The 20,181-nt window shown below is 42.5% G+C and overlaps 27 non-coding genes and 1 pseudogene across 27 annotated transcripts; all 28 read right to left on the reverse strand.

Moving 5' to 3' along the window:
- Window positions 1–47: 47 nt before the first annotated feature.
- LOC146037682 (5S ribosomal RNA) lies at window positions 48–166 on the reverse strand. Its single transcript, XR_014461336.1, has one exon. It is a non-coding gene; the product is annotated as a 5S ribosomal RNA (ribosomal RNA).
- A 345-nt stretch (window positions 167–511) lies between these two features.
- On the reverse strand, window positions 512–630 carry LOC146037683 (5S ribosomal RNA). The gene has a single exon (XR_014461337.1). It is a non-coding gene; the product is annotated as a 5S ribosomal RNA (ribosomal RNA).
- A 345-nt stretch (window positions 631–975) lies between these two features.
- On the reverse strand, window positions 976–1,094 carry LOC146037722 (5S ribosomal RNA). Its single transcript, XR_014461374.1, has one exon. It is a non-coding gene; the product is annotated as a 5S ribosomal RNA (ribosomal RNA).
- Window positions 1,095–1,439: 345 nt separating this feature from the next.
- LOC146037860 (5S ribosomal RNA) lies at window positions 1,440–1,558 on the reverse strand. Its single transcript, XR_014461500.1, has one exon. It is a non-coding gene; the product is annotated as a 5S ribosomal RNA (ribosomal RNA).
- A 345-nt stretch (window positions 1,559–1,903) lies between these two features.
- LOC146038203 (5S ribosomal RNA) lies at window positions 1,904–2,022 on the reverse strand. The gene has a single exon (XR_014461814.1). It is a non-coding gene; the product is annotated as a 5S ribosomal RNA (ribosomal RNA).
- A 345-nt stretch (window positions 2,023–2,367) lies between these two features.
- On the reverse strand, window positions 2,368–2,486 carry LOC146038315 (5S ribosomal RNA). The gene has a single exon (XR_014461917.1). It is a non-coding gene; the product is annotated as a 5S ribosomal RNA (ribosomal RNA).
- A 345-nt stretch (window positions 2,487–2,831) lies between these two features.
- Window positions 2,832–2,950, reverse strand: LOC146039783 (5S ribosomal RNA; annotated as a pseudogene).
- A 345-nt stretch (window positions 2,951–3,295) lies between these two features.
- Window positions 3,296–3,414, reverse strand: LOC146038608 (5S ribosomal RNA). The gene has a single exon (XR_014462186.1). It is a non-coding gene; the product is annotated as a 5S ribosomal RNA (ribosomal RNA).
- Window positions 3,415–3,759: 345 nt separating this feature from the next.
- LOC146040037 (5S ribosomal RNA) lies at window positions 3,760–3,878 on the reverse strand. Its single transcript, XR_014463209.1, has one exon. It is a non-coding gene; the product is annotated as a 5S ribosomal RNA (ribosomal RNA).
- Window positions 3,879–4,223: 345 nt separating this feature from the next.
- On the reverse strand, window positions 4,224–4,342 carry LOC146040046 (5S ribosomal RNA). Its single transcript, XR_014463217.1, has one exon. It is a non-coding gene; the product is annotated as a 5S ribosomal RNA (ribosomal RNA).
- A 345-nt stretch (window positions 4,343–4,687) lies between these two features.
- Window positions 4,688–4,806, reverse strand: LOC146038204 (5S ribosomal RNA). The gene has a single exon (XR_014461815.1). It is a non-coding gene; the product is annotated as a 5S ribosomal RNA (ribosomal RNA).
- A 344-nt stretch (window positions 4,807–5,150) lies between these two features.
- On the reverse strand, window positions 5,151–5,269 carry LOC146038127 (5S ribosomal RNA). Its single transcript, XR_014461744.1, has one exon. It is a non-coding gene; the product is annotated as a 5S ribosomal RNA (ribosomal RNA).
- Window positions 5,270–5,614: 345 nt separating this feature from the next.
- Window positions 5,615–5,733, reverse strand: LOC146037606 (5S ribosomal RNA). Its single transcript, XR_014461268.1, has one exon. It is a non-coding gene; the product is annotated as a 5S ribosomal RNA (ribosomal RNA).
- A 345-nt stretch (window positions 5,734–6,078) lies between these two features.
- On the reverse strand, window positions 6,079–6,197 carry LOC146037752 (5S ribosomal RNA). Its single transcript, XR_014461401.1, has one exon. It is a non-coding gene; the product is annotated as a 5S ribosomal RNA (ribosomal RNA).
- Window positions 6,198–6,542: 345 nt separating this feature from the next.
- On the reverse strand, window positions 6,543–6,661 carry LOC146039239 (5S ribosomal RNA). Its single transcript, XR_014462762.1, has one exon. It is a non-coding gene; the product is annotated as a 5S ribosomal RNA (ribosomal RNA).
- A 345-nt stretch (window positions 6,662–7,006) lies between these two features.
- LOC146038128 (5S ribosomal RNA) lies at window positions 7,007–7,125 on the reverse strand. Its single transcript, XR_014461745.1, has one exon. It is a non-coding gene; the product is annotated as a 5S ribosomal RNA (ribosomal RNA).
- Window positions 7,126–7,470: 345 nt separating this feature from the next.
- Window positions 7,471–7,589, reverse strand: LOC146037607 (5S ribosomal RNA). Its single transcript, XR_014461269.1, has one exon. It is a non-coding gene; the product is annotated as a 5S ribosomal RNA (ribosomal RNA).
- A 345-nt stretch (window positions 7,590–7,934) lies between these two features.
- LOC146040047 (5S ribosomal RNA) lies at window positions 7,935–8,053 on the reverse strand. The gene has a single exon (XR_014463218.1). It is a non-coding gene; the product is annotated as a 5S ribosomal RNA (ribosomal RNA).
- A 345-nt stretch (window positions 8,054–8,398) lies between these two features.
- On the reverse strand, window positions 8,399–8,517 carry LOC146039202 (5S ribosomal RNA). The gene has a single exon (XR_014462729.1). It is a non-coding gene; the product is annotated as a 5S ribosomal RNA (ribosomal RNA).
- A 345-nt stretch (window positions 8,518–8,862) lies between these two features.
- LOC146038829 (5S ribosomal RNA) lies at window positions 8,863–8,981 on the reverse strand. The gene has a single exon (XR_014462387.1). It is a non-coding gene; the product is annotated as a 5S ribosomal RNA (ribosomal RNA).
- Window positions 8,982–9,326: 345 nt separating this feature from the next.
- Window positions 9,327–9,445, reverse strand: LOC146037608 (5S ribosomal RNA). The gene has a single exon (XR_014461270.1). It is a non-coding gene; the product is annotated as a 5S ribosomal RNA (ribosomal RNA).
- Window positions 9,446–9,790: 345 nt separating this feature from the next.
- On the reverse strand, window positions 9,791–9,909 carry LOC146038130 (5S ribosomal RNA). Its single transcript, XR_014461747.1, has one exon. It is a non-coding gene; the product is annotated as a 5S ribosomal RNA (ribosomal RNA).
- A 345-nt stretch (window positions 9,910–10,254) lies between these two features.
- On the reverse strand, window positions 10,255–10,373 carry LOC146037609 (5S ribosomal RNA). Its single transcript, XR_014461271.1, has one exon. It is a non-coding gene; the product is annotated as a 5S ribosomal RNA (ribosomal RNA).
- Window positions 10,374–10,718: 345 nt separating this feature from the next.
- LOC146040048 (5S ribosomal RNA) lies at window positions 10,719–10,837 on the reverse strand. Its single transcript, XR_014463219.1, has one exon. It is a non-coding gene; the product is annotated as a 5S ribosomal RNA (ribosomal RNA).
- A 345-nt stretch (window positions 10,838–11,182) lies between these two features.
- LOC146038205 (5S ribosomal RNA) lies at window positions 11,183–11,301 on the reverse strand. The gene has a single exon (XR_014461816.1). It is a non-coding gene; the product is annotated as a 5S ribosomal RNA (ribosomal RNA).
- A 345-nt stretch (window positions 11,302–11,646) lies between these two features.
- LOC146040049 (5S ribosomal RNA) lies at window positions 11,647–11,765 on the reverse strand. Its single transcript, XR_014463220.1, has one exon. It is a non-coding gene; the product is annotated as a 5S ribosomal RNA (ribosomal RNA).
- A 345-nt stretch (window positions 11,766–12,110) lies between these two features.
- On the reverse strand, window positions 12,111–12,229 carry LOC146040050 (5S ribosomal RNA). Its single transcript, XR_014463221.1, has one exon. It is a non-coding gene; the product is annotated as a 5S ribosomal RNA (ribosomal RNA).
- Window positions 12,230–12,574: 345 nt separating this feature from the next.
- Window positions 12,575–12,693, reverse strand: LOC146040051 (5S ribosomal RNA). The gene has a single exon (XR_014463222.1). It is a non-coding gene; the product is annotated as a 5S ribosomal RNA (ribosomal RNA).
- Window positions 12,694–20,181: the final 7,488 nt, after the last annotated feature.

A 20,181-nucleotide genomic window follows, 5' to 3' on the forward strand; every position in this document is an offset into this window, starting at 1 on the left:
AATTTAAATAGCAAGAGAATAAAAACAATTTGCCATTAATGGGAAAAAACCTACAGCACCTGGTGTTCCCATGTGGTCTCCCACCCAAGTACTAACCAGGCCCAACACTGCTTAGCTTCCAAGATCAGACGAGATTGGGCGTATCCAATGTGGTATGACTGTAGGTGAGATACCGGCACTTTTTTGCCCTCTTCTACTTCTATAACCAGGAAAGCTAATAAAAAAGTTTCCTAACTGTATTGCCTTACTGAAAAAAATCATGTGTTGGTAATGTAAAAAGACCTACAGGACATGATATTAGCAGGTGGTCTCAAATTAAACTACTTAAGAGGCTCAACACTGTTTAGCTGCCAAAAGCAGTTGGCATTGGGCCTAAACAGTGTGGTAAGTTTTTAGGTGATGGCTATTGTGTCTGTTTGACCTCTTCCAAATGTCTGTACTGTCAATAAAGAGAAAAAAGTTTCCAATTTAAAAAGCTAGAGAATAAAAACAATTTGCCAGTAATGGGAAAAACCTACAGCACCTGGTGTTCCCATGTGGTCTCCCACCCAAGTACTAACCAGGCCCAACACTGCTTAGCTTCCAAGATCAGACGAGATTGGGCGTATCCAATGTGGTATGACTGTAGGTGAGATACCGGCACTTTTTTGCCCTCTTCTACTTCTATAACCAGGAAAGCTAATAAAAAAGTTTCCTAACTGTATTGCCTTACTGAAAAAAATCATGTGTTGGTAATGTAAAAAGACCTACAGGACATGATATTAGCAGGTGGTCTCAAATTAAACTACTAAAGAGGCTCAACACTGTTTAGCTCCGAAAAGCAGTTGGAATTGGGCCTAAACAGTGTGGTAAGTTTTTAGGTGATGGCTATTGTGTCTGTTTGACCTGTCCCAAATGTCTGTATTGGCAATAAAAATAAAAAGTTTCCAATTTAAATAGCAAGAGAATAAAAACAATTTGCCATTAATGGGAAAAAACCTACAGCACCTGGTGTTCCCATGTGGTCTCCCACCCAAGTACTAACCAGGCCCAACACTGCTTAGCTTCCAAGATCAGACGAGATTGGGCGTAACCAATGTGGTATGGCTGTAGGTGAGATACTGTCACTTTTTTGCCCTCTTCTACTTCTATAACCAGGTAAGCTAATAAAAAAGTTTCCTAACTGTATTGCCTTACTGAAAAAAATCATGTGTTGGTAATGTAAAAAGACCTACAGGACATGATATTAGCATGTGGTCTCAAATTAAACTACTAAAGAGGCTCAACACTGTTTAGCTGCCAAAAGCAGTTGGAATTGGGCCTAAACAGTGTGGTAAGTTTTTAGGTGATGGCTATTGTGTCTGTTTGACCTGTCCCAAATGTCTGTATTGGCAATAAAAATAAAAAGTTTCCAATTTAAATAACAAGAGAATAAAAACAATTTGCCATTAATGGGAAAAAACCTACAGCACCTGGTGTTCCCATGTGGTCTCCCACCCAAGTACTAACCAGGCCCAACACTGCTTAGCTTCCAAGATCAGACGAGATTGGGCGAATCCAATGTGGTATGGCTGTAGGTGAGATACCGGCACTTTTTTGCCCTCTTCTACTTCTATAACCAGGAAAGCTAATAAAAAAGTTTCCTAACTGTATTGCCTTACTGAAAAAAATCATGCGTTGGTAATGTAAAAAGACCTACAGGACATGATATTAGCAGGTGGTCTCAAATTAAACTACTTAAGAGGCTCAACACTGTTTAGCTGCCAAAAGCAGTTGGAATTGGGCCTAAACAGTGTGGTAAGTTTTTAGGTGATGGCTATTGTGTCTGTTTGACCTCTTCCAAATGTCTGTACTGTCAATAAAGAGAAAAAAGTTTCCAATTTAAAAAGCTAGAGAATAAAAACAATTTGCCACTAATGGGAAAAACCTACAGCACCTGGTGTTCCCATGTGGTCTCCCACCCAAGTACTAACCAGGCCCAACACAGCTTAGCTTCCAAGATCAGACGAGATTGGGCGTATCCAATGTGGTATGGCTGTAGGTGAGATACTGGCACTTTTTTGCCCTCTTCTACTTCTATAACCAGGTAAGCTAATAAAAAAGTTTCCTAACTGTATTGCCTTACAGAAAAAAATCATGTGTGGGTAATGTAAAATGACCTACAGGACATGATATTAGCATGTGGTCTCAAATTAAACTACTAAAGAGGCTCAACACTGTTTAGCTGCCAAAAGCAGTTGGAATTGGGCCTAAACAGTGTGGTACGTTTTTAGGTGATGGCTATTGTGTCTGTTTGACCTGTCCCAAATGTCTGTATTGGCAATAAAAATAAAAAGTTTCTAATTTAAATAGCAAGAGAATAAAAACAATTTGCCATTAATGGGAAAAAACCTACAGCACCTGGTGTTCCCATGTGGTCTCCCACCCAAGTACTAACCAGGCCCAACACTGCTTAGCTTCCAAGATCAGACGAGATTGAGCGTATCCAACGTGGTATGGCTGTAGGTGAGATACCGGCACTTTTTTGCCCTCTTCTACTTCTATAACCAGGTAAGCTAATAAAAAAGTTTCCTAACTGTATTGCCTTACTGAAAAAAATCATGTGTTGGTAATGTAAAAAGACCTACAGGACATGATATTAGCAGGTGGTCTCAAATTAAACTACTAAAGAGGCTCAACACTGTTTAGCTGCCAAAAGCAGTTGGAATTGGGCCTAAACAGTGTGGTAAGTTTTTAGGTGATGGCTATTGTGTCTGTTTGACCTCTTCCAAATGTCTGTACTGTCAATAAAGAGAAAAAAGTTTCCAATTTAAAAAGCTAGAGAATAAAAACAATTTGCCACTAATGGGAAAAACCTACAGCACTTGGTGTTCCCATGTGGTCTCCCACCCAAGTACTAACAAGGCCCAATACAGCTTAGCTTCCAAGATCAGACGAGATTGGGCGTATCCAATGTGGTATGGCTGTAGTTGAGATACAGGCACTTTTTTGCCCTCTTCTACTTCTATAACCAGGTAAGCTAATAAAAAAGTTTCCTAACTGTATTGTCTTACTGAAAAAAATCATGTGTTGGTAATGTAAAAAGACCTACAGGACATGATATTAGCAGGTGGTCTCAAATTAAACTACTAAAGAGGCTCAACACTGTTTAGCTGCCAAAAGCAGTTGGAATTGGGCCTAAACAGTGTGGTAAGTTTTTAGGTGATGGCTATTGTGTCTGTTTGACCTCTTCCAAATGTCTGTACTGTCAATAAAGAGAAAAAAGTTTCCAATTTAAAAAGCTAGAGAATAAAAACAATTTGCCAGTAATGGGAAAAACCTACAGCACCTGGTGTTCCCATGTGGTCTCCCACCCAAGTACTAACCAGGCCCAACACTGCTTAGCTTCCAAGATCAGACGAGATTGGGCGTATCCAATGTGGTATGGCTGTAAGGGAGATACAGGCACTTTTTTGCCCTCTTCTACTTCTATAACCAGGTAAGCTATTAAAAAAGTTTCCTAACTATATTGGCTTACTGAAAAAAATCATGTGTTGGTAATGTAAAAAGACCTACAGGACATGATATTAGCAGGTGGTCTCAAATTAAACTACTAAAGAGGCTCAACACTGTTTAGCTCCGAAAAGCAGTTGGAATTGGGCCTAAACAGTGTGGTAAGTTTTTAGGTGATGGCTATTGTATCTGTTTGACCTGTCCCAAATGTCTGTATTGGCAATAAAAAAAAAAAGTTTCCAATTTAAATAGCAAGAGAATAAAAACAATTTGCCATTAATGGGAAAAAACCTACAGCACCTGGTGTTCCCATGTGGTCTCCCACCCAAGTACTAACCAGGCCCAACACTGCTTAGCTTCCAAGATCAGACGAGATTGGGCGTATCCAATGTGGTATGGCTGTAGGTGAGATACTGGCACTTTTTTGCCCTCTTCTACTTCTATAACCATGTAAGCTAATAAAAAAGTTTCCTAACTGTATTGCCTTACTGAAAAAAATCATGTGTTGGTAATGTAAAAAGACCTACAGGACATGATATTAGCATGTGGTCTCAAATTAAACTACTAAAGAGGCTCAACACTGTTTAGCTGCCAAAAGCAGTTGGAATTGGGCCTAAACAGTGTGGTAAGTTTTTAGGTGATGGCTATTGTGTCTGTTTGACCTGTCCCAAATGTCTGTATTGGCAATAAAAATAAAAAGTTTCCAATTTAAATAACAAGAGAATAAAAACAATTTGCCATTAATGGGAAAAAACCTACAGCACCTGGTGTTCCCATGTGGTCTCCCACCCAAGTACTAACCAGGCCCAACACTGCTTAGCTTCCAAGATCAGACGAGATTGGGCGTATCCAATGTGGTATGGCTGTAGGTGAGATACCAGCACTTTTTTGCCCTCTTCTACTTCTATAACCAGGAAAGCTAATAAAAAAGTTTCCTAACTGTATTGCCTTACTGAAAAAAATCATGCGTTGGTAATGTAAAAAGACCTACAGGACATGATATTAGCAGGTGGTCTCAAATTAAACTACTTAAGAGGCTCAACACTGTTTAGCTGCCAAAAGCAGTTGGAATTGGGCCTAAACATTGTGGTAAGTTTTTAGGTGATGGCTATTGTGTCTGTTTGACCTCTTCCAAATGTCTGTACTGTCAATAAAGAGAAAAAAGTTTCCAATTTAAAAAGCTAGAGAATAAAAACAATTTGCCACTAATGGGAAAAACCTACAGCACCTGGTGTTCCCATGTGGTCTCCCACCCAAGTACTAACCAGGCCCAACACAGCTTAGCTTCCAAGATCAGACGAGATTGGGCGTATCCAATGTGGTATGGCTGTAGGTGAGATACTGGCACTTTTTTGCCCTCTTCTACTTCTATAACCAGGTAAGCTAATAAAAAAGTTTCCTAACTGTATTGCCTTACTGAAAAAATCATGTGTTGGTAATGTAAAAAGACCTACAGGACATGATATTAGCAGGTGGTCTCAAATTAAACTACTTAAGAGGCTCAACACTGTTTAGCTCCCAAAAGCAGTTGGAATTGGGCCTAAACAGTGTGGTAAGTTTTTAGGTGATGGCTATTGTGTCTGTTTGACCTGTCCCAAATGTCTGTATTGGCAATAAAAATAAAAAGTTTCCAATTTAAATAGCAAGAGAATAAAAACAATTTGCCATTAATGGGAAAAAACCTACAGCACCTGGTGTTCCCATGTGGTCTCCCACCCAAGTACTAACCAGGCCCAACACTGCTTAGCTTCCAAGATCAGACGAGATTGGGCGTATCCAATGTGGTATGGCTGTAGTTGAGATACCGGCACTTTTTAGCCCTCTTCTACTTCTATAACCAGGTAAGCTAATAAAAAAGTTTCCTAACTGTATTGTCTTACTGAAAAAAATCATGTGTTGGTAATGTCAAAAGACCTACAGGACATGATATTAGCAGGTGGTCTCAAATTAAACTACTAAAGAGGCTCAACACTGTTTAGCTGCCAAAAGCAGTTGGAATTGGGCCTAAACAGTGTGGTAAGTTTTTAGGTGATGGCTATTGTGTCTGTTTGACCTCTTCCAAATATTTGTACTGTCAATAAAGAGAAAAAAGTTTCCAATTTAAAAAGCTAGAGAATAAAAACAATTTGCCAGTAATGGGAAATACCTACAGCACCTGGTGTTCCCATGTGGTCTCCCACCCAAGTACTAACCAGGCCCAACACTGCTTAGCTTCCAAGATCAGACGAGATTGGGCGTATCCAATGTGGTATGGCTGTAGGTGAGATACTGGCACTTTTTTGCCCTCTTCTACTTCTATAACCAGGTAAGCTAATAAAAAAGTTTCCTAACTGTATTGCCTTACTGAAAAAAATCATGTGTTGGTAATGTAAAAAGACCTACAGGACATGATATTAGCAGGTGGTCTCAAATTAAACTACTAAAGAGGCTCAACACTGTTTAGCTGCCAAAAGCAGTTGGAATTGGGCCTAAACAGTGTGGTAAGTTTTTAGGTGATGGCTATTGTGTCTGTTTGACCTGTCCCAAATGTCTGTATTGGCAATAAAAATAAAAAGTTTCCAATTTAAATAGCAAGAGAATAAAAACAATTTGCCATTAATGGGAAAAAACCTACAGCACCTGGTGTTCCCATGTGGTCTCCCACCCAAGTACTAACCAGGCCCAACACTGCTTAGCTTCCAAGATCAGACGAGATTGGGCGTATCCAATGTGGTATGGCTGTAGGCGAGATACCGGCACTTTTTTGCCCTCTTCTACTTCTATAACCAGGAAAGCTAATAAAAAAGTTTCCTAACTGTATTGCCTTACTGAAAAAAATCATGTGTTGGTAATGTAAAAAGACCTACAGGACATGATATTAGCAGGTGGTCTCAAATTAAACTACTTAAGAGGCTCAACACTGTTTAGCTGCCAAAAGCAGTTGGAATTGGGCCTAAACAGTGTGGTAAGTTTTTAGGTGATGGCTATTGTGTCTGTTTGACCTCTTCCAAATGTCTGTACTGTCAATAAAGAGAAAAAAGTTTCCAATTTAAAAAGCTGGAGAATAAAAACAATTTGCCAGTAATGGGAAAAACCTACAGCACCTGGTGTTCCCATGTGGTCTCCCACCCAAGTACTAACCAGGCCCAACACTGTTTAGCTTCCAAGATCAGACCAGATTAGGCGTATCCAATGTGGTATGGCTGTAGGTGAGATACAGGCACTTTTTTGCCATCTTCTACTTCTATAACCAGGTAAGCTAATAAAAAAGTTTCCTAACTATATTGGCTTACTGAAAAAAATTATGTGTTGGTAATGTAAAAAGACCTACAGGACATGATATAAGCAGGTGGTCTCAAATTAAACTACTAAAGAGGCTCAACACTGTTTAGCTCCCAAAAGCAGTTGGAATTGGGCCTAAACAGTGTGGTAAGTTTTTAGGTGATGGCTATTGTGTCTGTTTGACCTGTCCCAAATGTCTGTATTGGCAATAAAAATAAAAAGTTTCCAATTTAAATTGCAAGAGAATAAAAACAATTTGCCATTAATGGGAAAAAACCTACAGCACCTGGTGTTCCCATGTGGTCTCCCACCCAAGTACTAACCAGGCCCAACACTGCTTAGCTTCCAAGATCAGACGAGATTGGGCGTATCCAATGTGGTATGGCTGTAGTTGAGATACCAGCACTTTTTTGCCCTCTTCTACTTCTATAACCAGGTAAGCTAATAAAAAAGTTTCCTAACTGTATTGTCTTACTGAAAAAAATCATGTGTTGGTAATGTAAAAAGACCTACAGGACATGATATTAGCAGGTGGTCTCAAATTAAACTACTAAAGAGGCTCAACACTGTTTAGCTGCCAAAAGCAGTTGGAATTGGGCCTAAACAGTGTGGTAAGTTTTTAGGTGATGGCTATTGTGTCTGTTTGACCTCTTCCAAATATCTGTACTGTCAATAAAGAGAAAAAAGTTTCCAATTTAAAAAGCTAGAGAATAAAAACAATTTGCCAGTAATGGGAAATACCTACAGCACCTGGTGTTCCCATGTGGTCTCCCACCCAAGTACTAACCAGGCCCAACACTGCTTAGCTTCCAAGATCAGACGAGATTGGGCGTATCCAATGTGGTATGGCTGTAGGTGAGATACTGGCACTTTTTTGCCCACTTCTACTTCTATAACCAGGTAAGCTAATAAAAAAGTTTCCTAACTGTATTGCCTTACTGAAAAAAATCATGTGTTGGTAATGTAAAAAGACCTACAGGACATGATATTAGCAGGTGGTCTCAAATTAAACTACTTAAGAGGCTCAACACTGTTTAGCTCCCAAAAGCAGTTGGAATTGGGCCTAAACAGTGTGGTAAGTTTTTAGGTGATGGCTATTGTGTCTGTTTGACCTGTCCCAAATGTCTGTATTGGCAATAAAAATAAAAAGTTTCCAATTTAAATAGCAAGAGAATAAAAACAATTTGCCATTAATGGGAAAAAACCTACAGCACCTGGTGTTCCCATGTGGTCTCCCACCCAAGTACTAACCAGGCCCAACACTGCTTAGCTTCCAAGATCAGACGAGATTGGGCGTATCCAATGTGGTATGGCTGTAGGTGAGATACCGGCACTTTTTTGCCCTCTTCTACTTCTATAACCAGGAAAGCTAATAAAAAAGTTTCCTAACTGTATTGCCTTACTGAAAAAAATCATGTGTTGATAATGTAAAAAGACCTACAGGACATGATATGAGCAGGTGGTCTCAAATTAAACTACTTAAGAGGCTCAACACTGTTTAGCTGCCAAAAGCAGTTGGAATTGGGCCTAAACAGTGTGGTAAGTTTTTAGGTGATGGCTATTGTGTCTGTTTGACCTCTTCCAAATGTCTGTACTGTCAATAAAGAGAAAAAAGTTTCCAATTTAAAAAGCTGGAGAATAAAAACAATTTGCCAGTAATGGGAAAAACCTACAGCACCTGGTGTTCCCATGTGGTCTCCCACCCAAGTACTAACCAGGCCCAACACTTTTTAGCTTCCAAGATCAGACGAGATTAGGCGTATCCAATGTGGTATGGCTGTAGGTGAGATACAGGCACTTTTTTGCCATCTTCTACTTCTATAACCAGGTAAGCTAATAAAAAAGTTTCCTAACTATATTGGCTTACTGAAAAAAATTATGTGTTGGTAATGTAAAAAGACCTACAGGACATGATATTAGCAGGTGGTCTCAAATTAAACTACTAAAGAGGCTCAACACTGTTTAGCTCCCAAAAGCAGTTGGAATTGGGCCTAAACAGTGTGGTAAGTTTTTAGGTGATGGCTATTGTGTCTGTTTGACCTGTCCCAAATGTCTGTATTGGCAATAAAAATAAAAAGTTTCCAATTTAAATTGCAAGAGAATAAAAACAATTTGCCATTAATGGGAAAAAACCTACAGCACCTGGTGTTCCCATGTGGTCTCCCACCCAAGTACTAACCAGGCCCAACACTGCTTAGCTTCCAAGATCAGACGAAATTGGGCGTATCCAATGTGGTATGGCTGTAGTTGAGATACCGGCACTTTTTTGCCCTCTTCTACTTCTATAACCAGGTAAGCTAATAAAAAAGTTTCCTAACTGTATTGTCTTACTGAAAAAAATCATGTGTTGGTAATGTAAAAAGACCTACAGGACATGATATTAGCAGGTGGTCTCAAATTAAACTACTAAAGAGGCTCAACACTGTTTAGCTGCCAAAAGCAGTTGGAATTGGGCCTAAACAGTGTGGTAAGTTTTTAGGTGATGGCTATTGTGTCTGTTTGACCTCTTCCAAATATCTGTACTGTCAATAAAGAGAAAAAAGTTTCCAATTTAAAAAGCTAGAGAATAAAAACAATTTGCCAGTAATGGGAAATACCTACAGCACCTGGTGTTCCCATGTGGTCTCCCACCCAAGTACTAACCAGGCCCAACACTGCTTAGCTTCCAAGATCAGACGAGATTGGGCGTATCCAATGTGGTATGGCTGTAGGTGAGATACTGGCACTTTTTTGCCCTCTTCTACTTCTATAACCAGGTAAGCTAATAAAAAAGTTTCCTAACTGTATTGCCTTACTGAAAAAAATCATGTGTTGGTAATGTAAAAAGACCTACAGGACATGATATTAGCAGGTGGTCTCAAATTAAACTACTAAAGAGGCTCAACACTGTTTAGCTGCCAAAAGCAGTTGGAATTGGGCCTAAACAGTGTGGTAAGTTTTTAGGTGATGGCTATTGTGTCTGTTTGACCTGTCCCAAATGTCTGTATTGGCAATAATAATAAAAAGTTTCCAATTTAAATAGCAAGAGAATAAAAACAATTTGCCATTAATGGGAAAAAACCTACAGCACCTGGTGTTCCCATGTGGTCTCCCACCCAAGTACTAACCAGGCCCAACACTGCTTAGCTTCCAAGATCAGACGAGATTGGGCGTATCCAATGTGGTATGGCTGTAGTTGAGATACCGGCACTTTTTTGCCCTCTTCTACTTCTATAACCAGGTAAGCTAATAAAAAAGTTTCCTAACTGTATTGTCTTACTGAAAAAAATCATGTGTTGGTAATGTAAAAAGACCTACAGGACATGATATTAGCAGGTGGTCTCAAATTAAACTACTAAAGAGGATCAACACTGTTTAGCTGCCAAAAGCAGTTGGAATTGGGCCTAAACAGTGTGGTAAGTTTTTAGGTGATGGCTATTGTGTCTGTTTGACCTCTTCCAAATATCTGTACTGTCAATAAAGAGAAAAAAGTTTCCAATTTAAAAAGCTAGAGAATAAAAACAATTTGCCAGTAATGGGAAATACCTACAGCACCTGGTGTTCCCATGTGGTCTCCCACCCAAGTACTAACCAGGCCCAACACTGCTTAGCTTCCAAGATCAGACGAGATTGGGCGTATCCAATGTGGTATGGCTGTAGGTGAGATACTGGCACTTTTTTGCCCTCTTCTACTTCTATAACCAGGTAAGCTAATAAAAAAGTTTCCTAACTGTATTGCCTTACTGAAAAAAATCATGTGTTGGTAAGGTAAAAAGACCTACAGGACATGATATTAGCAGGTGGTCTCAAATTAAACTACTAAAGAGGCTCAACACTGTTTAGCTGCCAAAAGCAGTTGGAATTGGGCCTAAACAGTGTGGTAAGTTTTTAGGTGATGGCTATTGTGTCTGTTTGACCTGTCCCAAATGTCTGTATTGGCAATAATAATAAAAAGTTTCCAATTTAAATAGCAAGAGAATAAAAACAATTTGCCATTAATGGGAAAAAACCTACAGCACCTGGTGTTCCCATGTGGTCTCCCACCCAAGTACTAACCAGGCCCAACACTGCTTAGCTTCCAAGATCAGACGAGATTGGGCGTATCCAATGTGGTATGGCTGTAGGTGAGATACCGGCACTTTTTTGCCCTCTTCTACTTCTATAACCAGGAAAGCTAATAAAAAAGTTTCCTAACTGTATTGCCTTACTGAAAAAAATCATGCGTTGGTAATGTAAAAAGACCTACAGGACATGATATTAGCAGGTGGTCTCAAATTAAACTACTTAAGAGGCTCAACACTGTTTAGCTGCCAAAAGCAGTTGGAATTGGGCCTAAACAGTGTGGTAAGTTTTTAGGTGATGGCTATTGTGTCTGTTTGACCTCTTCCAAATGTCTGTACTGTCAATAAAGAGAAAAAAGTTTCCAATTTAAAAAGCTAGAGAATAAAAACAATTTGCCACTAATGGGAAAAACCTACAGCACCTGGTGTTCCCATGTGGTCTCCCACCCAAGTACTAACCAGGCCCAACACAGCTTAGCTTCCAAGATCAGACGAGATTGGGCGTATCCAATGTGGTATGGCTGTAGGTGAGATACTGGCACTTTTTTGCCCTCTTCTACTTCTATAACCAGGTAAGCTAATAAAAAAGTTTCCTAACTGTATTGCCTTACTGAAAAAAATCATGTGTTGGTAATGTAAAAAGACCTACAGGACATGATATTAGCAGGTGGTCTCAAATTAAACTACTTAAGAGGCTCAACACTGTTTAGCTCCCAAAAGCAGTTGGAATTGGGCCTAAACAGTGTGGTAAGTTTTTAGGTGATGGCTATTGTGTCTGTTTGACCTGTCCCAAATGTCTGTATTGGCAATAAAAATAAAAAGTTTCCAATTTAAATAGCAAGAGAATAAAAACAATTTGCCATTAATGGGAAAAAACCTACAGCACCTGGTGTTCCCATGTGGTCTCCCACCCAAGTACTAACCAGGCCCAACACTGCTTAGCTTCCAAGATCAGACGAGATTGGGCGTATCCAATGTGGTATGGCTGTAGGTGAGATACTGGCACTTTTTTGCCCTCTTCTACTTCTATAACCAGGTAAGCTAATAAAAAAGTTTCCTAACTGTATTGCCTTACTGAAAAAAATCATGTGTTGGTAATGTAAAAAGACCTACAGGACATGATATTAGCAGGTGGTCTCAAATTAAACTACTAAAGAGGCTCAACACTGTTTAGCTGCCAAAAGCAGTTGGAATTGGGCCTAAACAGTGTGGTAAGTTTTTAGGTGATGGCTATTGTGTCTGTTTGACCTGTCCCAAATGTCTGTATTGGCAATAAAAATAAAAAGTTTCCAATTTAAATAGCAAGAGAATAAAAACAATTTGCCATTAATGGGAAAAAACCTACAGCACCTGGTGTTCCCATGTGGTCTCCCACCCAAGTACTAACCAGGCCCAACACTGCTTAGCTTCCAAGATCAGACGAGATTGGGCGTATCCAATGTGGTATGGCTGTAGGTGAGATACCGGCACTTTTTTGACCTCTTCTACTTCTATAACCAGGAAAGCTAATAAAAAAGTTTCCTAACTGTATTGCCTTACTGAAAAAAATCATGTGTTGGTAATGTAAAAAGACCTACAGGACATGATATTAGCAGGTGGTCTCAAATTAAACTACTTAAGAGGCTCAACACTGTTTAGCTGCCAAAAGCAGTTGGAATTGAGCCTAAACAGTGTGGTAAGTTTTTAGGTGATGGCTATTGTGTCTGTTTGACCTCTTCCAAATGTCTGTACTGTCAATAAAGAGAAAAAAGTTTCCAATTTAAAAAGCTGGAGAATAAAAACAATTTGCCAGTAATGGGAAAAACCTACAGCACCTGGTGTTCCCATGTGGTCTCCCACCCAAGTACTAACCAGGCCCAACACTGCTTAGCTTCCAAGATCAGACGAGATTGGGCGTATCCAATGTGGTATGGCTGTAGGTGAGATACAGGCACTTTTTTGCCCTCTTCTACTTCTATAACCAGGTAAGCTAATAAAAAAGTTTCCTAACTATATTGGCTTACTGAAAAAAATTATGTGTTGGTAATGTAAAAAGACCTACAGGACATGATATTAGCAGGTGGTCTCAAATTAAACTACTAAAGAGGCTCAACACTGTTTAGCTCCCAAAAGCAGTTGGAATTGGGCCTAAACAGTGTGGTAAGTTTTTAGGTGATGGCTATTGTGTCTGTTTGACCTGTCCCAAATGTCTGTATTGGCAATAAAAATAAAAAGTTTCCAATTTAAATTGCAAGAGAATAAAAACAATTTGCCGGGGGGCGTGGCTTGGATAGCTAGCTGGACGGACGTGCAGGACAGGAGCTCCGGCACAAATCGGCTCCAAAAGGGTTCTCCTTACCCCCTAAGCTACCTTTGGACCCCTGCACCGCCATCACCCATCCCCTATACCTAACCAGTGACCGGGGAGTTCAGCGCTGCGGAGCCGGGGGACGGGTTCCCCCGTCCTTGCAGGTTGCGGCCTTCTCTCCCCCACCAGGCCGGGAACCCCTGTACCTCCTGCCCAGCTGGGCGATCGTCGGACGGCCGGACTCTGCTCCTCCCATCGCCTGTGTGCCGTGCGCCCTCCCCGTAAGTACTGCCGGGCGCCTGTTGCCGGTGCTCTGAGACGGGCGGGCGGGCTTCTGCTGCGTCTGGCTCCCCTCTGCTGTCTCCGGGCGGCGGCCATCTTGGAGCGGGCAGCCAGAAAAAACGAGTGCGGCGGCCATCTTGGAGGAGGCAGCAGTGAAAACTACTGCGGCGGCCATCTTGGATAAGGCAGCCTGAACGGCTGCAGCCTCTGTGCCTGTCTCCCTCTTATCCCTTTTCACCCTCCTGCACTGCGGCGCAGCCAGGGTGCCTTCCTCGCTGTAACCCCACCTGAGCACTTGCCCAGCATACCCCAGGCTGCCAGACAAATAAATAATAATAAATAAATGAAAAAATAATAATAAAAAAATAAATAAAATAATAATAAAAAAAAAAATACAAGTGGAGCTCCCGACCTAAACCCCTTAAAAACCTGATTTCCTTCCTCTAACCCCCATCCCTACAGACTACCCTTGCCCAGCCGCCACTGACACCGGAGACAGCCAGGGCACAGATTCTAGTGGGCAGCAACACCCCCGGAGCCCACCGACGCCGACCGGGAGGGTGCAGAAAAGCTCTGGAAGGGCGGAGGCCTACACAGCAGCTGAAGCCGGGGACTCGCCTGGGGGCTCAGGCCGGGATCGGCGCTCCGCGAAGAGGCTTGCGGACTGAGCCAACCACGCGGGTGCCTAGGACTGGTCCCCAGCCTCCTACCCAGCCGAAGGTGCCTTCCCCTGACACAGGGGCTATCCAGCAAAAGCAGCGTTGATACAGCTACTGCATATAGAACTACTAGACCCAGAAAACCCTGGAGCCCCTATAAAATAAGCGGGTCCCTCTTTATCGGGTAGCCGAAGAGACTGTCTCAATACGGGCCTCAATAACAAAAAGCAGTAACCTGACCCCCCAACTGCTACAAGGGGAGAAGAGACTTCATTGCAATCTCCAGTCGGCTCACACACGCTGACCTAACCCAAATCATAGAGCTAAATCACACCAGCTGTACCTGAGGCACCTCCTTGATACCCTAGCCTCTATTGTAGTCTAGCGTACATACCAAGATGTAACTCCCCCCCAACCCCCCGAACCTTGGGGAGCACCCATTAATCCTATATTACCAATGTAAAATTAACTCGCCTTATCCTGCCACAGTGATCTACAATTCTTTCTTCAACCGAACCTAGAAGCCTCAGGAATTAGCTCTGTACCAAGATGCCGAAAGGCAACAAGAAACCTGTGGACCAAGATCTCTCCCAAAGTCTCAAAAAATTTGCGTTTTCAGCCAATAAATCTATGCAGGACCCTACCTCCCTACAACAAGATAACTCGGACTCTGAAGATTCTGACAATGCTCCACTCACCAGAAAAGACATCCGTTCTCTTTTTCGTGAGGTGCAGGAGACTAGACGCTCAGTCCAGGCGATTCAATCCGAAGTACACAAAGCTGTCAACTCACTAAGGACTGATCTCGATGAAATCGGAGATAGAACTGACCAACTGGAGTCAAAAATGGACGAGGTAGTCTCTTCACATAACGAACAAGAAGATGAGATCCGCCTACTAAGACAAGAAGTCCAATCACTCTTAGAATATCAAGAAGACCAGGACAACAGGGCGAGACGCAATAATCTCCGTATAAGAGGCATCCCAGAGGAGGTGGAAGCAACACAACTAGACGACTATCTCAAAAAGTTCTTCTCGCATCTTACCCCAACAACCCCAGAGGACCACCTCCTGCTGGACAGGGCCCACCGAGCCCTCCGCCCTCGCACACAAGAGTCCTCACAACCTAGAGATGTTATCCTCCGATGCCATTATTATACGGCAAAAGAAGATATCCTCCGTGAATCAAGAAAACATCCTTCAATCTCCTTTCAAGGACACTCTCTCCAAATATTTCAGGACATTGCCCCTGCCACTTTGCTTAAAAGAAAAGAATTTAAACCCATTACTTCCTTCCTGAGGGAAAATAAAATACGCTACAGATGGGGCTTCCCCTTCCGCATCCTAATTTGGCATCAGAATCGCTTTCAGATGGCGAAGAACCCTGAAGAAGCTCGCCAACTCCTGCACTCCCTAGGCCTGCAGGCCCCAGCACCTCCGGACACCGCCAGTGCTAAGCCTCAAGACCTTTCCAATATGGATCAACTGACAACACCAAAACGTACCCTGAATCGGGACTGGTCTAGGGTATCTGCAACCAAAAAGGCTAATCCCCCTAATCCACCTCCATGAGACTTGGTTAGATGCCCAACTTGGTAACAATCCTGATGCTATGGTGATAAGTGGACCAGCTTACCATCTCTAAGGTTTTTTTTTTTTCTTTTTTATAGAGATTTAATTCCACCTGATATCAACCATGTATTTATCTGTTCGGTTGAGGACAATTATCTCTGTCTTCGTTAATGTTTTATATTATTCAGTTACCTAGCGTTTGGGTATACTTCTCTCGGCCTCTCCTATTTAGGGAGACGCGGACAGAACTACCCCTGTTTAAAATGCTTCCAAAAGATAAGTAATGTTAGATCTGTTGGTCACATTATTATTGACGTTTTGAATGTTAGAAAATGTTTTGTTCACTACTCATTTCCCCAAAACAGGCAGGCTATAAATAGCAATGCTATCCCATATACCAGATGTTCACATATGGGATTAGCTCCCCTAATAGTCCTTGACCCCCCCGTTAATATTTCTGGACCGTAATAGGCCCAGGCCACGCTCTCCAAACATGGGTCTTATACCCAATCCCGGTCATTGTCACACCGTGACTTTCCCTCCCTTCCCCCCGACCGGAAAGTTCGACCAGACACTTAGCCATCTGGTCTCCAATTTCCCCCTTTCCTCACTATCCTTCTACCTTCACCCCTCATGCACTCGCTTCAACCCCCACCTCAGGGTTAACTTCAACTTGGAAAAACTTTCCCAACCCCAAACTACGATACATCAGGATCTTTCCGGGTGGAAACTCGGGGAGATCCATAAAGCGTTATCTCTCTGTCTTCTCCATGACCATTAAAGTGTACAGCCAAAATGTCAAGGGGCTGAATAGTCCATCAAAACGCACCAAACTCTATCTCACTCTAAAACAATCCAAAAGCGATATAATATTTCTCCAGGAGACCCACTTTAAAAAACCCTCACACCCAGAACTAAGATCTAAGGCCTACCCTCTTTCTTTTCACGCTTGTGACTCCAAACAGAAGAAACGTGGAGTGGCCATACTATTTGCCTCTCATATGACGTTTGAACCTAAACATACACATGCGGATAGGAAAGGAAGATGGCTAATCCTAGTGGGCAAACTTAATGGAGAGGAATGCACACTAGTTAATATATACGCCCCTAACCAGCAACAAGCTTCCTTTTTTAAGAGAATAGACTCCGCCCTCTCAGCACATGCCGTGGGTTCAATTATAATGGCAGGCGACTTTAATGAAGTGCTTGATAGGGAATTGGACCGTTCCTCTCCCCCTCCCTCCTCCAGCTCTAGGCCCCCTTCCCCAGCCACTTTGGCCCTAATCGCTCTTCTTAAACGGCATCTCTTATTTGACTCCTACCGCATTATAAACCCTGTAACTAGGGACTATACATTTTTCTCCTCCGTCCACAAAACCTATTCCCGCATTGATATGATCCTTCTGAGCAGGGACCTGACACCTAAAATCCAAGAAGCACACATTCACCCTATGATTTGGTCTGATCACTGCCCTATCTCCACAACAATCACCACAATGCACTCCCGCCCAACAGCCTCTACATGGAGAATGAATGATTCTCTTCTCCACGATATAGGGCTCACCAACCAAATCAAAGACCAACTCCTTGAATATTTCCAAATTAATGACCTTCCAGAGACATCCCCGTTGACTCTCTGGGAAGCCCATAAGGCGGTACTACGAGGTCATCTTATAAACATGGCCTCTAGACATCGAAAATCCATAAGCGCACGTCTTAAGAGCCTAACAGCTAAGCTCCAAACCCTAGAACAACAACATAAACTCTCTCCCTCCCAGCAGAATCTTGACCTTCTTTCCAAAGCCAGAGCAGAGGTGTCGCTCCTTCTCTCGGAACGTACAGCTAAAACACTTCAAAAACTGAAGCAGACGTTCTACGAGAGGGGCGACAAAGCAGATAAACTGCTTGCCTCGAGACTCAGATCTCAACGCTCTCAGAACAACATTCTAACTATCAAAACCAAAAATGGCACTCTGACCCATTCCCCCAATTCCATCAACCAAGAATTCCAGAACTTCTATCATAACCTCTATAACTTGAATAAAGACCCAAGGACCCCTACCACTGAGATGATGTCTGACTTTCTACAAAAAGCTAACTTGCCCAAACTATCAGAACAAGCCGCAGCACAACTGAATCAGGATATTACAGAGGAGGAACTTCTGAGAGCTCTAAAGGCCCAAAAACCATCCAAGGCACCTGGCCCAGATGGGTTTTCAGCGGCCTATTATAAGAAATTCGCTAATATCCTGATCCCCTATGTTAAAAAGGCGTTCAACGCAGTCCTCCATGGTGCCCAACTACCCAAAACGATGCTAGAGGCCAGGATAATAGTAATACACAAAGAAGGCAAAGACCCCTCTGAATGTGCAAGCTATAGGCCTATATCCCTTCTAAATAATGATATTAAGTTATACGCTAGAGTACTTGCCTCTCGCCTCAGCACTGTTCTCCCTGGCCTGATCCACTACGACCAAGTAGGCTTTATTCCGGGTCGTCAGGCCAGGGATAACACAAGGAGGACTATCGATCTCATTCAGATCATTAATAATAGACAGACCCCTTCTATCATCCTCTCATTAGACGCCGAGAAGGCGTTTGACCGAATATCATGGCCCTTCCTATTTCAGACCCTTCGCGCCTTCGGCCTATCGGCGGAATTTCTTACCGCAATCTCAGCTTTGTATACGGCCCCCTCTGCCCGCATCCTTACAAATGGAACTCTTTCGGGCCCCTTCTCTCTTTCAAACGGCACCAGACAAGGGTGCCCACTCTCGCCCCTCATATTTGCCCTAGTGATCGAACCCCTAGCGGCTCGGATCAGACTCTCAGAGAGGGTCGAGGGGGTGAGAGTGGGTACCCATCAATATAAAATCTCACTTTTCGCCGACGATGTCCTACTGTCCCTAACCCACCCTCAGACATCTCTACCAGCCCTATATGAGATCATTAATGAATATGGCTCCCTATCAGGCTATAAAATAAACTTCTCCAAATCGGAAGCAATGCTTCTACATACCCCCCCCTCTATTAAAACTTCTCTACTCTCCTCATATCAATTTAACTGGAAAGCCAACAAAGTTAAATATCTCGGGGTAAACTTAACTTCCAAATATGACCTCCTCTACAAAGAAAATCTACCTCCCCTCCTAAATAAAGTTAAACAAGAACTCAAAAGCTGGAGATCAAACATCATCTCATGGTTTGGGAGAATATCAGCCACTAAAATGATCATTGTCCCACAATTCCTATATCTCTTCCAGACCCTCCCAATTAAAATTCCTTACCAGACACTAAGAAATATTCAAACCTTAATCTCCAAATTCATATGGAATGATAAGCCCCCTAGAATAGCCTTTAGCACCCTCAAACTACCTAGAGCTGGGGGAGGCAGGGGACTCCCAGATATAAAATATTACTTCTTGGCATCACATCTGAGCCAAATCGTTTCGTCCTTTGCATCACCGGGTTCAATCGCATGGATAGACATAGAGTCACAATATTTGGGCCTTAGATCCCTATCTTCTCTGTGGAGCCTTAAAAAACCACAAAGAGCCACCCTGGTCAGCTCTATACCCTCGCTGAAATTTCACCTCACTCTGTGGAACAGGGCCTTGGACAAGTACAATCTCTCTTCATATCCTTCTCCACTCACCCCCCTCTGGGATAACCCAGCTTTCCCCCCAGGTACTTCCCCTCTAACTTTCACAATGTGGAGTAAATCCAATATCCGTTATGTCGCTGACCTCTCAAAGCATAACTCATGGCTCTCCCTAGAGGAAATAAAAAACAAATACCCCACTCTAGCCCCCCCTATGTTTGAATTCTTCCAAATTCGCCACTTCCTTACATCACTATCAAGTGCGGACTCACTTCGAGATATGACTCCTTTTGAAAAACTATGCTCATCTAACCCCCTTTCCAAGGGTATGATCTCACAGATATACAAAATGCTGATCGATACAACTGCCCCCACACAGACCCGCCATGAGAGTGAGTGGGAGAGAGACCTGGGCTCTCCACCAGATGAAAACTGTTGGGACGAAATTCGCGAGAGCATAGCCAAAAGCTCAATCTCTACCCACATCAAAGAGACCACATATAAAGTATACTACAGATGGTATCTTACTCCAGAAAGACTCTCTAAGATGTTCCCATCGGCCACCCCTAACTGCTGGCGCAGCTGTGGTCAGAGGGGCTCACTACTGCACATCTGGTGGACCTGTCCCAGGATTGTCCCATTCTGGCTGGAGGTCCGCGACCTCATGCACTCCTTGTCCGGTCTGACCTTTCCCCTGGACCCATGGACATTTCTATTAGCCCGCCCATTTAAAGAGTTAGACCCTCCCATGAACAAATTATTATCGCACATACTGGCGGCAGCCAGAATGACCATTGCTAAGCAATGGAAGTCCCCCGACACACCTCCTCTAGCCCTACTAATCAACTACATTTGGTACATCGCCCACATGGAAAAGATAACGTACTATCTACATGAATGCTCCCATAAATTTGATACAGTATGGACCCCGTGGACCTCACAGATGGCCCCACCTTCCACAGACACCCAAACGAATATAGACTAAATATTTCAACTTACTCTCACCCT

This window comes from Crinia signifera, chromosome 9, assembly GCF_055691185.1.
Source record: "Crinia signifera chromosome 9, ASM5569118v1, whole genome shotgun sequence".
NCBI lineage: Eukaryota > Metazoa > Chordata > Amphibia > Anura > Myobatrachidae > Crinia > Crinia signifera.